Consider the following 6,679-nt stretch of genomic DNA (forward strand, 5'->3'; position numbering starts at 1 on the left):
ATGGCTATGAAATTAAATAGAGGAGGTCCTTATGTTGTAATTAGACCATTATTAAGGTGGGTGGACATTTATGTACATAGTTTATATGAATTTTAAATGTTTAAGTAAAGGTTAAATTAGTAAATTATAAAACAAATTAAGTTAAAATAATAAAAACATGGTGTCATCTTCGCCATTTAGTTTTTACCACCGAAAATATGGCTAAGAAAATACCATTTTTGTGTTCTTCATTCGACCAAGCTTGTATAGCTATTTAAGGTACGGTTTTTGTCCCATTTTTAACGATTTCTATGTTTTTGAGACCATTGCAGTTAGGTCTAGCTAGCCCAGGGACGATTTTGCAAAACTGTTAAAGCTTTTGAATGTTTCCATTAATAAATAAGCATGTGTTTTGAAGTTTCTTGTTAGATTTTGACTATTTTTTGATAGATATACAAGTTTTGTTAAGTGATTTTTAATGAAAATGCAAATTAGGGGCTCAATTGTGAAATGTGTAAATTTTGTGGTTAAAATGTGAAATAAATGAAAATTTTAGGCTGCTATAAGCATAATAAATATTCGGCTAGGCTTGGGTTGTGATCAAATTTGAATGAATTTTGTTTTACAAGCCTAAAGACTAAATTGTAAAAGATGTGAAACATTAGGGGCAATTGTGTAAAAATGCTTTAAAGTGAATTTTGGACTAAATTGAATAGAGCGATGATTAAGTAAGTTAATTTTGATTATATTTAGATCAATAAAGGTGAAATAAAGACTTAGGTCAGGGAAAGAACAAGGCTACGGAATAGTTGATTCGTTCTACCGTTTTAGCATTCGAGGTAAGTTCGTATGTGATAAATTTCATTATAAATGTATTTTAAATGCTTTGATATTGCTTAAGCTGTAATTATGAGACTATGGATTTGTTCGATAATGCTTCAACGATGATTGGACATTCGAAATCTCAGCTGAACCTTAGGAATAGATTTGGATACTAATGACATGTCATTAGGGGGTTTGTAACACCCCAAACCCGGCCTAAATGTTATGGCCGAATCTGGCATGTCACATTGAAGTGTTTTTCGAAAAACCATGTTTCCATTGAAAACCCTTCTTACCAGTTAAAACCTCTGGCCATTTAAAACTTGTGAAAACCTCTGTTTACGTTGGTTTATTTTGCAAAATGTGGTTCACTAGAAAGTTATTCCTATTTAAAATGGTGTTTGTTGTGGAAGCTTAATTTAAAATAGTTGATTTATGAAAACATGATGTTTAGTAGTTAAGTTGTGAAAGCGTAGTGTTTTAAAAATAGTTATTGTTTTGGAAAACCGTGATCTACTTTTAACAGATAGAAAACGTAATAAACTAAAAATCCCAAATTAAAAACTAGAAATTAAAAGAGGCCTTATTACAACCCGGATCAAAATATAAGTACTTATAAGTAGATAACTTAAAATAAAATTGGAAACAATAGCAGTTGTGTGGCCATCTCTGAGTCCCTCGCAGCATCGATCCTCCTAATGCTGGGGATTACTTGCACAGTTAATAAATAGGGTGAGTTTATGAAAATTCAGTGTGTAATCCTCACCTAAATTAAAACAGTTAGTAAACAGACAGAATTCAGAATTAGTTTGGGCCGGAGCCCATTACAGTAACAGAACAATATGTGTGGGCCTAAGCCTGGTACAATTTCACTTGGGTCTTAGCCCTCATCAGAATCAATTGGGCCTAGCCCATTCTCAATATTAGTAATAGTTGGACCTAGCCCATATCAAAAACAGTTCCATATGCCTAATGTGTGATGCATGCTAACCCATCCCATCCAACCCTACACTTGCCTTTATCCAACCTTGCACTACTTGTAGGGAATAAATCACCTATTCCATCTCAACACTCCCAATGTTAGCACCGGTTGTGACACTAACCAAAATCGCAGCAAAGCTGCCCGTAACAGAATGGCCAAGAGCCATAAACAGAATGGTTATAAACCATAATCATGATGGCATAGAGCCATAATCAGGATGACACAAAGCCATAATCAGGATGGCACAAGGCTATTGGTAACTATAATAAGTTTGGCACATAGCCATCAGCGACGACAATATAATCGGCACATAGCCACGGGTAAATATGATTGACACAGAGTCATTAATAAATATGATAGGCACACAGCCACAGGTAAATATGATTGGCACAAAGCCATAATCAAGATAGCACAGAGCCATATTTAGGCTGGCACAGAGCCATAAACAGATTATGCAGCTTTAAGCCATCTGTCGATCCACAGTCGTCTCGTGCGACACGTGCGACATTAACAGATCAATACTGGATCCAAAATCATCTCGTACGACCCGTGCAACCTTAACAGATCAATACTGTATCCACAATCGTCTTGTGCAACCCGTGCAACCCTATCAGAACTTCCTCTGTATCAATGCCCTAACCCATGCAATATGTCGTGTATGTCATGCTCAATCATCACATGTGTATGCAAAATGGCCATGCTCCGTAATAGTCATTTAAACATATATTAAAAGCATATCAGTCATACGAATACAATCAAGTTAGTTAAAACACAGCCATACGATCACAGTCAAATCAGTCAAATTCACAATCTAAGTCGGTCGTCTACTCATAAGGGTAAAATAGTCATTTTTCCCTACAGGGGTATTTCAGTAATTTTACACACAAGGGTATTTCAATAATTTTACACTACAAGGGTATTTTGGTAATTGTAACTACAATGGTATTTCAATAATTTCACAAATTGGGGGTATTAACGACCCAATAAAAAGTCTATCGTCGCCTCGAGCGACTTAAATAACCTAAACTGACAAAACGGTGTTAATGGGCCTACGGCCCATTACTCGGCCCTAGTGGGCCCACACACTCATGTGACCCATTTAGGCCAAAATAAGATGCGGCTATGGTACACCATAGCCCAGTTCCTTATTAGACATTTATCACAGATTTCATCTGTGTGGGGCCCATGAGCCCATTGGGTCCATACGACCCATTTATGCCCAACGAGGCCCAGCACTACCTAAGTCATGTGCGCGACATGACAAGTCTATCTACATCCCACTTAGCAGTGAAGTTTACCCACGTGTGCTCACGGGCCCATTGGGCCGTATTCTGGCCCAAGCCCATGAGATCACTCATGGTGGCCTTCTTCGTCGTACGCCCACGTTTCGTGGGCTCGGTTGATCACATGAGCGTTCGCACGGTCATGTGGCCCAAAAGCCCAATCCTTTGGCTTTTTGACTTTTCGGCATTCCGACATTTCGGCATTTGCCGCTATAGCTAACACATTCAAAAAACATACACACTCTATCAGCTTTTGACCGATTAGGAATTACGATACAACTACACAAATTTCTATGGCTTTTACGCCTATTACTGTTTAAAAGGTACGGAAACATACCTGATTGCAAGCTTTTGCGAAAACTCTTGAGCATCCAAACCTATAATCCATCATAACACACCATTAACAATTATCTAAGGAGTTAAAACAACCCCTTCCTAATAATACATATCCACAAAAAATTTTCCACTTGCCTTGATCGATTGACAGAAAATCACCGACCTACACAGTTGTCCAAAAACTAATCACTCGGCCTCAGAGATCTTGTATCAACCAACCTTATCACCCCTTACCCAAAAGAATAACTTGAGCAAGATAACAAGAATACTTACCGAACTGCGAGGTTAACTAGGGAGAAGGGACAATCAGCTTAGCACCACTTGTCCCTAGCCATTGAACAGTAATTAAAAAAAACAAGGTTAAGCACAGGATTAATAACAGGGAGGAGAAGATTTACAAAGAATTAATACTCACCACTTAACCATAGAATATTCAAACAAGTCAAAAACCGGAGTAGAGAGGGAGTGTGTTAATGTTAGGCCAACGCAAAACTAAAATCAACATTGAAGGGAAAAGAAAATAGGGGGAGTGAGAGAGATTGGTTCGGTCCAATTGAGAATAGAAAGGGGAAGGAGATGTATACGACTAGAGTTTGAGAATAGAAATAAGAAAAGAATAAAATGATCGAGAAGAGGAGAAGAAAGGGAGAATCAGCAGAAGCAGCAATTGTTTGAGAAATAGCAGAGAAAAGAGGTATCGTTCGGTTTTGGTACAACAAAGAAATTAAGAAAACAAATTCCCAATCAATTAACTAAGAAAATGGCAAAAAAGAAACTAAAACAAGAGACTCCTAAATCTCTTTAGTAAAAATCAGCTCCCCAAAAGTGCCTAAAACCAAAATGGCAAGAAAAGATTTGGCAACTACCAACATCAACCCTCCAAAACCGAAAAAAATGAACCCAACTCTCCCTAGCTGAAATTCTTGAGTAACCAAGTCCTCATTCGACTAGAATACCTTATTATTCAAATCCTTCCTTGATTTTCTCCCAACCTCCAAGATTATCTCCCCCGAATCCCTCCTCAAATTTCTCCAAGACCAATTCAGACTCTCCTCATCAGTGTTTGATTCAAACTCCACTACTTTCTTAGCGAAGGAGTAAAATAAATACTCCTTTGAATAGGGAGTGACTCGAACTTAGGATCCCTCGCCACCTTAATGACGCCACAATCCATAGGACTACAAGCTCATCTTGCGTCACATTTTTACCCCAAATATTTATAAAGCCTTCATGCAAAGGCCTAGATTCACTTAAGAGCAAAATCAACAATTTTGCAAAAGCCAGGGCTTGAACCCAGGACTTCTCAGGCACTCCCAAACACTCCCAATTCACTTAACCATTAAAGCAAACAACCAATCTGTGCTATTCTCATGCACAACTAAATATTTATAAGTTGCCTTCTAACTGCTCCCATGCTTAAGGCCGAATCCCATTAGGCCCAAATTCAAGGCGTTACAACTTTACCCCCTTAAAGAAATTTCATACTTGAAATTGTCCAACTAACAGGGTAGTCGTGTAACAACTACCCCACTATGCTACTGTTGCGCACTTTAATCCCCACAACACTAATACACTTTTAACCTAATCTTGAAACCTTACACACAACCAAACATTTAACCACAAAAGCAAACATATATTTATCACACATGCATACAATTTCTATATTCAAACATCATATCCAAAAAAAACTCACCTGACTTAAAAGGAGCTGTGTAATTTCAAACCCGATGCTCCTTAGACCCGCATCTGAGACACGCTCCTGACTTCCTCTAGCATTCACTCGGATGGCGCCTTTTGCAATGCTCGCAAGCCAGAAAGTTTGGACGCGTCTTAACGCATTTCATAGAATGAGGCTCCTGCTTCAGAGGACTGTTGTCCCTCCTCCTGCTGCACTCCAAGCACCTAGCCTGAAGTGTTTCACCATACGCCTTAACTCTTGCCTCGAACACTTCTTTCAGCACTTCCCTTACCAACCGGGTCAGTGCCTTTGTACCAAGCTCCGGGTTATTGTTACCCGAAGCTAGAGGACTTACCTCGACTATCGTTTCCTGAACAATCTCATGTTCCGGGGAGATAGGCAAGTCCTCACGACCTTGCTTGCCTTTGGAATCTATCACAATACTGTTGCTAACTTGAAAAAAATCTGATTTCCAGAACATAAACTGAATAAATACAAAAGCTAACTTTAAGTACAATCTAACAAAAAACTTACGGATTCGGTGCCGGAGACTCGGTAACCACACTTTCAGGAAAACATTCAGAAAAACATTTAAAATACTTCAAATCTTTTCAAACCTTTTTGAAACAATTATTTCAAAAATCCAATTTTAAAACCCATTCCACAGCCGAGTTTTGTAACTTGGCTCTAATACTACTAAATGTAACACCCAAAACCCGGCCTAAACATTATGGCCGAATCTGACGTGTCACATTAAAGTGTTTTTTCGAAAAACCATGTTTCCAATAAAAGCCCTTCTTACTATTTAAAACCTCTGGCCATTTAAAACTTGTCAAAACCTCTGTTTAGTTGGTTTATCTTGCAAAACGTGGTTCACTGGAAAGTTATTCCTATTTAAAATGGTGTTTGTTATGGAAGCTTAATTTAAAATAGTCAATTTACGAAAACATGATATTTAGCAGTTAAGTTGTGAAAGCGTAGTGTTTTAAAAACAGTTATTGTTTTGGAAAATCGCGATCTATTTTTAACAGATAGAAAACATAATAAACTAAAAATCCCAAATTAAAAACCAGAAATTAAAAGAGGCCTTATTACAATCCAGATAAAATATAAGTACTTATAAGTAGATAACATAAAAGAAAATTGGAAATAATAGCAGTTGTGTGGCCATCTCTGGGTCCCTCGCAGCACCGATTCTCCTAATGCTGGCGATTACCTGCACAGTTAATAAATGGGGTGAGTTTATGAAAACTCAGTATGTAATCCCCTCCTAAATTAAAACAATTAGTAAACAGGCAGAATTCAGAATCAGTCTGGGCTGGAGCCCATTATAGTAACAGAATAATATGTGTAGGCCTAAGCCCAGTACAATTTCACTTGGATCTCAACCCTCATCAGAATCAATTGGGCCTAGTCCATTCTCAATATCAGTAACAGTTGGGCCTAGCCCATATCAGAAACAGTTCCATATGCCTAATGTGTGATGCACGCTAACCCATCCCATCCAATCCCGCACTTACCTCCGTCCAACCCTGCACTACCTACGTGGAATAAATCACCCACGCCATCCCTACACTCCCAATGTTAGCATCGGTTGCG

This window comes from Gossypium hirsutum, chromosome A05 (assembly GCF_007990345.1).
Source record: "Gossypium hirsutum isolate 1008001.06 chromosome A05, Gossypium_hirsutum_v2.1, whole genome shotgun sequence".
Classification (NCBI taxonomy): Eukaryota; Viridiplantae; Streptophyta; class Magnoliopsida; order Malvales; family Malvaceae; genus Gossypium; species Gossypium hirsutum.